The following is an 11,634-nucleotide window of genomic DNA, read 5'->3' as shown; positions in this document are numbered from 1 at the left end:
AAAGAAACACAATGGGCACTCACTGGATTTCATGAAAAGGATATATAAAGAAAACTTGGGGGTCAATTCATGAAGCAGTAAAGTGTCCTGTTTAGCTGAAAACAGGACACTTACTATATATTAATACTATATATTCATAGGAGAAATGGGCACTCTATGTAAAATAACAATAGTGGGTGCCAAGATATAAAAGTAGAAAATATAGTAGCAAAGTTGTGGCACTCTTTTCTGTAATTCTCATGTAAAGATGCACCGGTACCCTCTTTAGTGGTACACAGAGCCTTTTAACTGTAAAATCTGTAGGTTTTAATCCAATGTTTTGGGCCGCAGCCCATCATCAGGGATCTATCTATCTATCTATCTATCTATCTATCTATCTATCTATCTATCTCTGCTGGCGTCCTGCACTCATCAATGAAAAATATGAATAAATCTGATATTTCTAATGACACTGCCTTGACCGAGCAGCTTTGTTACCTGGTTATATAAAACCCCTGGGTGCCACCTCTCCCCCTTATCTATCTCTCTCTCTCTCTCTCTATATATATATATATATATATTTATTTTTTCTGGTAGGATTATCTGCTAGGGGGCACCATCCAAAATTTTGCCTAGGGCACCAAATTAGCTAGGACCAGCTCTGTGTACTCGTAATAGTGAATGCAAGCAGTAAAATATAAAGAGAGTACATAGAATAACCAATATAGATAGGGGAATAAAAAAGACAGTTAGGAGGAAGTTGTTATAAGGGGAACACACATATGATTCTCTGACATGAAGCAGAAATAAGATGGATACTGGCATATTTAGTGTAGGGGCCAAGGGCTGAGAGAACAAAAGATCTATCATGCTTAGAGGATACAGAATGGTTAGGAAATAGAACTTAAATAAGGATAGATAATAATAATAATAATAATAATAGTAATAATAATAATAATAATATAGGGAAGGGGGGAGGTTGAGAGGAGAGAAGGTAATGGGGCAGTGGAGAGAGACACAGAGAAGAAAATGTCCATTATATTGCCATAGTGATATGCTCCGTTTTAGCTATAAACCAAACCCTGTTCATCAATTCCTGCTGTGTTGGAGGATCAGGTTGTTTCCAGGCTTTGGCTAGTTTTATCCAGCAGTGCTGGAGATGTGTAGGATCAATTTATTTATGGATTTAGATGTCTTGCAGACAAGAGCATATTAGCCAGGGTCAGTGAAAGATTGAGGAATGTTACCGAACTGATCAACGATTGAACAATCAGCCAGAAAGGTTTAATATGTGGACAAGTACACCAAATTTGGTAAAAGGTGGCAATATGGGCCCATCTCTAATAACATTGGTCAGATACATTGGGTAGTAGCTGCTCAGGAACAAGGTACAGCCTAGTATTAACCTTGTAGGTGTTTTCTTTAATCGACACACTGATAGAACATTTTTAAATTGAAGCTCTAATCTCGTCCCATGTTTCATCCCCTAAGGAGAGCCGATATCTGATTCCCACACTACTTCGTGAGCAGCAAAGGGTGAACAGGCCAAAACCAAACTTGAATTATGAAGGTGTGAAATGGTACCACTATCCATGGGCTGGTACATACAAAGCTGTTTTAGCAGGGTATTAAGTAAGAGTAGGGCAGCTGGCTTTTGGTCTGGAAAAGGACTGTGGGGTGACACTGCCCTAGATACGATAAAACCATGTGATGCCAGCAGCTGATCATACCAATGCCATGTGGGAGGACCAGAAGGTGATGTCACAATGGGTTTTGAGGGGAAGGGTATTCAAATAGGGCATATTTTTTATTGAGGTTGTCCCAGTTGTAGAACATGAGTATAATAGTAAGGACTGCAAGAGTAGATTTTGGTCTGTTAGATTTTAAGAACCATCAGAGATAGGATACTAAGTCTACTCCACCCAGATCGCTCTCCAAGTCCACCCATCTATTTGTGCCTTGCAGGGAATGCTAGGCAACTAGTTAGATAAGCTGAGAAGCTTTTTAGTATCAAACATTCATGGTTGAGCCAATCCTCAGGCAATGACCGTTTAGTCATTTAACTATGTATGCAAGGCTTTCTATCAGTCCAGATGAATTTGCAGTAGGAAAATTGAAGAGCAGAAAGCACAGGGGACTGTAACAGGAAGTGTCTGGAAAAAATACAGTAATTTGGGAAGGACATTCATTCTGATAAGGTTTATCCTTCCTACTTAGGATGTGAAGAGCTTCTTCCAACTGGAGATATCAAAATTGATGGTTCTGAACGAGGCGAGGATAATAAGCCCAAGGTACTTAATAGTGTCCTGCTACCAGGTCATATCAAAATTTGATTGTAGCATTTTTTTCAGAGGCTCAGGTATGTGCAACGGTAGGACTTTGGCATTGTCATGGTTAATCTTGTAACCAGAGATGTGGCCATACAAGGATAATTCACAAAAAAGGTTCAATAAAGTTGCCAGTGGTTTGGTAAGGGTTAGAAGGACATCATCAGCAAAAAGGGACATTTTATAATGGGACTACAACACACAAGATGTCTGGGTTAACCCTGGTTTTACAGGCCAGGAGTTCTATAACAAGGTAAAAAATAATGGGCGAAAGTTGGCCTGGTGCCGTTCGTAATCTTAAACAGGTCTGAAAGTAGGCCTCTTGCCAATACCATGGTGAAAGGGTTGTGGTAGAGAGCATTAATGGCTTATAAGAATTTGTCAACAAATCCGAACTGAAGGAGGATGTAGGTCATGAAGGGCCAAGAAACCTATCAAAAGCCTTCACCGCATTCAGTGCCAGGACTAGTGAAGACAGTTTGATTGAATTGACATGGTGAATAATATTTAAAGTGCATCTGGTGTTATTGCTCATCTTCCTGGAGGGCATGAAGCCAACTTGATCTGAGTGTATCAGGGAATGGAGTATTGGGTTCAGTCTAATGGCGAGAAGTTTAGTGAAAATTTTGAAATCATTCTTCAAACGTGAGATATTGCGATAATTTGATACCAGGGAGGGGTCTTTACCTGGTCTTGGCAGAACTGTCATTTTAGCTCAGTTGTGTATAGATGAAAAAAAATGCATTTAGAATTTGTTTAAACATGGATGTTAAATGTGGGAACAGGGACAAATTAAAAGTCTTGTAATAGAAGAAAGTAAGTCCATCAGGATCTGGCGCTTTGAAGGGCTTTTGTGTCTTAAGAGCATTTGAAACCTCATCCTTGGTGATGGTAAGCCCCAGCAATAGCGAGGTAGAAGAAGCCATCCAAGGCAGGGTGCAAGAGAAAAGGTACGCAAAGGTGGAGGGGAGTGGGTCAGATATCAAGGTGGACCATTCCGATAAAGTGTAGAGGCAGTTATAATAGTCTTTAAAGATGTTATTAATATCAGTTTTGTTATATCAGAGAGTGCCAGTAGGGTTCCAAATAGCAGCTATAGCTGAAAAGGCCTTTCACGTTTTGAGGCAGTTGGTGATCATAGTGTGTGCCTTATTTTTTTTCTGTAGAAGTGTTGATAAAGCATATAAAGTGATTTCTCAGGGTTTTTTTTGGAGAGGATTGTCTTAAGAACTGATTTAGTGGAAAGAAGCCTTTTGTATATAACATTAGTGGGGGTACATTTGTGGAGAGTTTTGGAATGAAGCCATGAGTGTTTCTAGATGTTGTTTTATTCCTATGGGAAGCATGCGAGATGATATTTTCATGGACAACAGATTTATGGGCTTCCCAAATCAGGAAGGAAGCCAGTAAATTTTTCCTTAACATTCTGGTGGAATACTGAATGTTAAGGGAAAAATAGTCATTCATGACTGCCTTAATATATGTTTGCAAATAGGGGATTTTCAGATGGGATTCATTAGGCCACCAGGTTGGCTTGCAGACTGGATTGTCAAGAAGACTGAAAGAAGAAGTATCTATGGAGTGTTCCGACCATGAGTTAGAGACAATTTTGGAACCTGATAGATATTTGGAATCTAGGGAACCAGCAAATAGCATAGAAATCCAGGAATAGGAGTGGTTTAGATGTGAGTAGAATGTGTAGTCTTTGGACAAGGTGTTAAAAGCATGGCACATCTCAAATAAGCCAGACACTCTAATATGTTTGCTAAGGGATCATGAAACTGAGCAGGTGTGGGAGTGAGCCAGGGGGACAGATCTATCCATGGTTTGGTTTAGGATGCTATTAAAGCCCCCCCTAGGTAGAGATAACCCTCCTGAGTTTTACGTAGTGTTGTTGGCCTGTATTGAGGGAATAAACATTAGCTATGGTTATGTCCAGGTGTCCCTGTCTGCCAGTCAGTATGATAAATCTCCCATCTAAGTCTGAGTTAGTGGAGCATAGAACAAAGGGTAATTTATTGTTATTTAAAATAGCAAAATTAGCGGCAGAAGAATACAACATAGTTCAGAAGCATTTAGACTACAGGGAGTATTACCGGGTTCCTGGAAATACATTTCCTGTAAAAGAACTATGTCTTCTTTGACAGAGCGGATTGTCTGGAAAAGCTGCAACTGTTTCTGGGGGATGTTGAGACCACATACTGTATGTTAATAGAGGCTAGAGTTAGTGGTATCGTAAGGGAGAGCAGGAAACAATAGGGATAGGGAAGGGTGAGAGAGAGAAGAAAGAAAAAAAAGGGGGGAAGGGTCAAGGGTGAGCTTATGTGAAACTGACTACGTGTCCCCTTGCTATAATGTGGGAGAAAATGGATTCAGAAAGTAAGACAGATGTCAAAGAAGGTGCAGATAAAAATATCTAGAACACCTGGGTCCATAACCAGAACGAGCGAGAGAAGCCATGAAGAAGAGATTGCAACAAAATTAACAAAAGTAGCAAATAACAGAGTATAATCACATGGCAAGATTATATCAATTTAAAAAACAAGAAAAATAGACAAGAATGATAAAGGCTAATAATATCACATAACAATAACTAAGTAACCCAGGGCCTACATATCTGGAGAGGAACAGTAATGTGGAAGTTAGCAGCACATAACTGTACATGAAACATAATTACTGTTTCCTAAACATAGATACAGAAAAGTTTACTATAGGAAACAGCACCTACAGTACATTGACTTCATTTTGGCCTTAAAGGTGGTGCTACATGCTTGTCCCAGATTTGGTAGCCTGTAGTAAAGTAGTATGTCTTATAGATAGGATGTGAGTAACTCAGGGGTACAAGATAAACAGGGAGTGTCTAAAAAGGTCAAAGACTGTATTACAGCAACACAGAATGACTGGACCTGAAATTATGTAGTGCAGGGATACCCCCAATCAAGTCACTGGAGACACCATTGGGAGGCAAGGACCCGACCAAGTAATAATTAGTCCTTACTCTCGCGGGGGTAACGGATGATGATTATTTTGCCTTGCAGGTCAACCATCAGTATGAAAGTGGACCTCCATCGATATTGGATACTTCAATTGCGTAGGGCTCTACTGAAATTTCAGAAATCCCTGCAATTAGTGATCATTACAGGCACTAGATCTTGGTAGAACTGGAGCTTAGTTGAGTGAAGTGGAATATGAGGGTTGCCTCTGGTAGGGGAGAGAACCAGTTCCTTGTCTTTATAGCTGAGGAACCGAAGTAAGACATCTCATGGGGGTTCATTGTGCTTAGGCTTAGGTCTGAGGGCCTGGTGCATCCATTCTAATGGCAGCTGATGAGGACAATAGATCCAGGGTCAGGAATGAAAAAAAGGTCATGCAGGACCAACGGACTCCAGGATCTTGTAGATATGAATGTTATTTCTGTGTTCACGGTATTCTATGTCCTCATTTTTAGTGTGAAGGACAGAAAGTTCAGAGATAATGTGATCCTAGTCTCTGGAGGTTTCATTCTGTGCTTTTTGAAGACTGTCCTGATGTGACTCTAACTTAGAGGTCCTGGACGCTTGTGAGGAAATTCTGATTTGATAAAAGTAACAGCTGAGTCAAGCTTAGTTTTTAAAGAGTTCTTGAATTTGCTGATGAGGGATCAGAGCACCAGGATATGCTCTGTAGTAGAAAGGGCAGGGGAGCAGGGGCCATACCCACCTGCTGATGGCATTGAAGGTCAAGGGGGTTCCATATGCTTACAGGACTTGGTACCCCTGGTAAAGTGTTGAGAAATGTCACTCTCCCCTTGCTTAGAGAATTTGGTAGAAGACTTTTGCATGGCCTAAATGATGGGATGTATGAGCTGCACTATAGGCTGGTGCTCATGGTCATTTAGGATGTAAAATATGAGAAATCACTCAGGTGGAGTAAGGTATGCTAATCAGGGGGACAATCATGGCTTGGGGAGTCTGACACTAAATAGAAGAAATGCAGTGTGGGGGAGAGCACTCCTCTGGGAGCCTCAACAGAGGGGGAGGGTAATGCAGGTCTGGCACATGAGGACCCAGCTGTGTGTGGTGTCCTAAGCCCAGGTAGACAGGGAAGTAAAAGCAGCCTCAAGTTCTGGTACTGTGGATACAGCACTCATATTAAAGATGGCAGCCTCTGGCATCCACGCCAGAAACACTAACTGTGAGTCTGTGGCTAATGCATGGAGCCTGGGGTCCAGGTTGAGAGCACTGGTCCCTGATTGTCAGTGGTATTTCGACTCCTGTGGCCCACTGATAGGTATGGGCATTGATGGTGACTGACAGTCCCCAGGTTATTTGCAGCACCATCAAGTAGCTATGTCTCCAGCATAGCTGTCCACAAGTGGCAGGGCCAGAGAGGCACCACCAGTGCTCGCTCCCCATGATGAGGGCTCCAGGCTACATTCCCACTTTAGAAAAAAAAAAAAAAAGAGATTTGCCCCCCAGCACACTGCAGGAATATTTTTGGGGTGCCTTGCTTCTCGGACGTGAACCCCTTAATGCTAGGGACGCCAGTATAGAGGAGCCTTGACGATTGGCCTGGCGTTTACTCATATATTTGCAAATTTATGTAACTAATACCTCTGAATCGCTATTACCATGTAGGATTTAAGTATTGTTTTTGCTGCAGTGTGCTGGGGGGCAAATCTCTTTTTTTTCTGTGTTCAGTGTAAACCCCGCCCTTTACAAGCACCTGTGTTATGCAATTAAGCTGATCTGAGCAACTACCATTTTTTTTGCAAGTTTGGAGAGGCATGAAGGCAGTCAGCATTAAGAGGATGTGCTGATGCTTATAGTGCCATGTTGAGGTTTTTTGGGGTACCTCCAAGGTAAGTTAGCTCTCAGCTTTTATATGTACTGTTATCATGCAGTACATCAATTGTAATTATATGACCCAGAGTGGGTGCTACCATTATGTAGCAATAATTATTTTGGGGTGAGCGTTTGGGAGTGGAGCCCCCACGGGGGTTCTCATGGCAGTGTGCTGGGGGGCAAATCTCTTCTTTTTTTTCTGTGTTCAGTGTAAACCCCGCCCTTTACAAGCACCTGTGTTATGCAATTAAGCTGATCTGAGCAACTACCATTTTTTTTGCTTTTTTTTACATTCCCACTTTAGGCTGGGGCTCCATAGGAGAGGACAGGCCACAACCTGCAGGGACATAGGGACAAATGCCGATAAGTGTCCTGAGGTGATCAGGAGGAACCGGGCAACATAGAAATGCACCCAGATTAGTATTAAGTGGGCCCATAGCAGGAGCTCTAGCTGATTACATCCTCCTCAGTTGTGCACTAAACTCATGAGAAAGATAATTTTAAGATGTGTATTATATAACACCAAATTAAATAAATGCAGCAGTATGAATGATTACATAGACAAAATGATGTCTGTCTCTCAGCAACTAACGTCTGTTGGTATTCAAGTGGCTGATGAAGAGATTGCTACAGCAATGTTGCAGAACTTGATGCTTGAGTTTGACTTCTTGGTTGTGGCATTAGAGGAAAACACAACAAAATTAACAACAGACACAGTCATAGCAAAGCTATTACAGTTTCAAGAATGTGTGTTCTGTGATTCAAGTGCTGAGACAACTGCATTACAAACAAAGGGCCTTATTCAGCAGTGCACTCTAGTCCACTGCTGAATGCAGGTTCCCGATGGTCGGAAATCTGAGCAGGCACCAGACCCATTTTGCACACATGCAGAATGGGTCCTGCATGTTCATTCACAGCCTGGCAGCAGACTGTTAGTAATCATCAGTCTGCTGCTGTTTGTGGGCAGAAGGGTAGGAAGCATGTCGCTGCTGTTGGGGAAGAGGAAAGAGGACAAGATCTCCATTGACTGATGGAGATTTTTTAGCCTCTTTGTTGTATCTGTGGTGGCCAGCTTGCATGACCCCATGGGTAATGTTATTGCAGATTATGCGATGCTGCATCCTTGGATGCAGCTTGGATTAGTAATGCATGCAGGAGGCATGATGCTTCCTGCTGCCAGGGTCAACAACAGAAATATAGGGGCCCGGTGGTTCACTGATGTATCTGGGGGCCCCACCTTCTCACCACCACCCCGATCCCGCACATCCCTCCCATGCATGTGTGATATGTGAAGTATGATAAGTTAACTAAAAGATATGCCAGCCTTTACATAAAGTAAAAATACATTATGAGTTACCACATTGTCTTTCTGTCACTAACAATGCAGGCTGTAGTTCTTGTCTCTTGCAAGGTATTCTTGATGACAGTGCTGTGGATGCCTCAGGGGTAGGAGGGATGGTGTCTGCAGCCAGCCATCCTCAGTCCTTAGCCCTTGATCACCTTCCTCAAATTCAGCCTTTTATCACCATCAGCCCAGAATCCCCCATCACCTTTCTCCATCCCCAGCCACAATCACCTTCCTCTGCCCCAGCCCCTATCATCTTCTACTGCCCCTTCACCTTCCTCCATCTTCAGCTTGCATTACCTTTCTATGCCCACAGCCCCCTTCATCTTCTTCTGGCCTCTTCACCTTCCTCCATCCCCAAGCACCATCATCTTCCTCTGTGTCAAGCCCCTGTAATCTTCTTCCCCAGCCCCATCACCTTGCTCTGCCCCCAGCCCCATTCATCTTCCTCTGCCCCTTCACCTTCCTCCATCCCCAGGCTCCATCACATTCCTCTGTGTCCAGCCCCTTCACCTTCTGCCCCCAGCCCCCATCACCTTCCTCTATCTGAAGCCCCCTTCATCTTCCTCTGCCTCTTCACCTTCCTCCATCCCCAGGCACCATCACCTTCCTCTGCATCCAGCCCCTGTCATCTTCTTCCCCAGCCCCCATCACCTTCCTCTGCCCAGGCCCCGTTCATCTTCATCTTCCCCCTTCACCTTCCTCCATGCCCAGGCATCATGACCTTCCTCTGTGTCCAGTCCATATCACCTTCCTTTGCCCCTTCATATTCATCCATGCCCAGACACCATTACTTATCCTCTATCTCATAATGGTAGCCTCAACTCCTGACCACTGCACCAGTTCAGCCTGCCTGATGGCCAGAGAAGATGTGCAGGGATATGACCTATGACATCGCACCACCACATTGCAAACTTAAAGGTCATGCCTGGCCCAGGCCGCAGCTGAGCCACCCAGAAGAGCCCAGTGCTGCCCAGGTCAGGCTACAAGGCAGCTGGGGTTGGGCGACAGCTATGGGTCCCAGTGGCTGCGGCCTGCAGACTGGAAGAGTGAGTCTGCTGTCTGAGGCCCCATTATGTGCCCATCTGGACATAGGGTCCCCTCTGGACCTTGGGGCCTGGTACGATTGTCCCGTTAGTCCCCCCTGTCACCAGGCCTGTTTGCTGAATTACCATAATTTATTCAAACACAAAGAAAAAAGTGAGGCTCTTTGTTGGGGCACACATAGAAAAATTATTCAAAAATATTAGGTTTAAAAATTAACTTTTAATGTAAATATTAAAATAATATTTAGAGGTACCAATACTAACAAATATAAATATATTGGCGAAAATATTTATTAAGACAATTTCTGCAATTCACATACCACACAAGAAAAATAGTGAATATACTATATTGAAACAGGAAAATACCATAGAGATTGGTATACAAGTTACACCATGTGCCGTCCTATTAACCCCAATGAAACAGTGCAGATATTTTATCCTACAGTACCAGGTCTTCCTAGACGGTCTCCCATACTAGTACTAACCAGGCTTTTACCGTATCGCTTCCAAGATCAGACGGGTTTGGGCATGATCAGTAAAATATGACTGTAGGTTTAATTGGTGTCACTGAAAGTAATTGGGGATCTGCCCTATGCACATGACATATACTTGTAGAAAAAATGTAGGACTGTTTGCACCAGAAACGTCCAATTAATTAGTGATAAATCAAAAGAAGGAATGCAGCAGCATACCTTACTGGTGATGTACACGTAACATAGTAGATAATAGGACTGAGAGTATCGAAAATAACATCGGTGTACAGCACATATGATGGAAATCCTGAATCAAATAGTATTAAGCCATAAAAGAAAAAAAGTGAAAGACATTGGTAAATGGATTACGTATGTTACAAAAATTAATTAAAAGCAGCACCCAAATATATCTTAAGCTACATATATGTACTCAACATAAAATATATCAACACCCTAGTTTTGCTAGGTAAAGGGAAATAGAGTTAAATATCCCACACAGATTTCAAGAGTACATATTTGGGTTAGAGCAAAAATTAACAATCGGTCAGCATAAAGAGAGAAACATCATGTATATAATAGTTAATCAGATAAGGGTTTCAACCTCAATAATTAAGCTAACCCAATTAATGATCTGTCAACATATTAGCAACCTGAAAAGATATACGGTTGTCAGACCAAATAATCAGCTATTGGCTGAATAAATACAATGAACCATAGACAATGTATGGAAATAAATGTAAATTCCGCAAGCTGACAAAGAAGAATATGAACTAAAATTATTTGCTCCCCTAGTAGCAAGTGCAGATGGTCACATGAGAATAAGATAAATATTGATTAGAACTAATCAAACAGAGCATCTGCTAGTAACATACGATACCAGTGTGGAGTGATAATGAGTCCTGTCCGTGCACTTACTCGGTCTCAAAGAAACATAAGCAGATTAGTCATCAGCCGAGGACTCGCGTTTCGCCCATGTTGAGGCTTGTTCACCTCTGTCAAGCCTCAACATGGGCGAAACGCACATCCTCGGCTGATGACTAATCTGCTTATGTTTCTTTGAGACCGAGTCAGTGCACGGACAGGACATTATCACTCCACACTGGTATCGTATGTTACTAGCAGATGCTCTGTTTGATTAGTTCTAATCAATATTTATCTTATTCTCATGTGACCATCTGCACTTGCTACTAGGGGAGCAAATAATTTTAGTTCATATTCTTCTTTGTCAGCTTGCGGAATTTACATTTATTTCCATACATTGTCTATGGTTCATTGTATTTATTCAGCCAATAGCTGATTATTTGGTCTGACAACCGTATATCTTTTCAGGTTGCTAATATGTTGACAGATCATTAATTGGGTTAGCTTAATTATTGAGATTGAAACCCTTATCTGATTAACTATTATATACATGATGTTTCTCTCTTTATGCTGACCGATTGTTAATTTTTGCTCTAACCCAAATATGTACTCTTGAAATCTATGTGGGATATTTAACTCTATTTCCCTTTACCTAGCAAAACTAGGGTGTTGATATATTTTATGTTGAGTACATATATGTAGTTTAAGATATATTTGGGTGCTGCTTTCAATTAATTTTTGTAACATACGTAATCCATTTACCAATGTCTTTCACTTTTT

General features: G+C 41.9%; 1 pseudogene; it reads right to left on the bottom strand.

The window, feature by feature from the left end:
• Positions 1-9,956: 9,956 nt before the first annotated feature.
• Positions 9,957-10,074, bottom strand: LOC148514779 (5S ribosomal RNA; annotated as a pseudogene).
• Between the last annotated feature and the right edge of the window lie 1,560 nt (positions 10,075-11,634).

Source organism: Taudactylus pleione, unplaced genomic scaffold (genome assembly GCF_031769625.1).
Source record: "Taudactylus pleione unplaced genomic scaffold, aTauple2 ptg000259l, whole genome shotgun sequence".
Classification (NCBI taxonomy): domain Eukaryota; kingdom Metazoa; phylum Chordata; class Amphibia; order Anura; family Myobatrachidae; genus Taudactylus; species Taudactylus pleione.
Note: the sequence above shows the minus strand (reverse complement) of the source record. Positions and strands in the feature narration are given on the sequence as shown.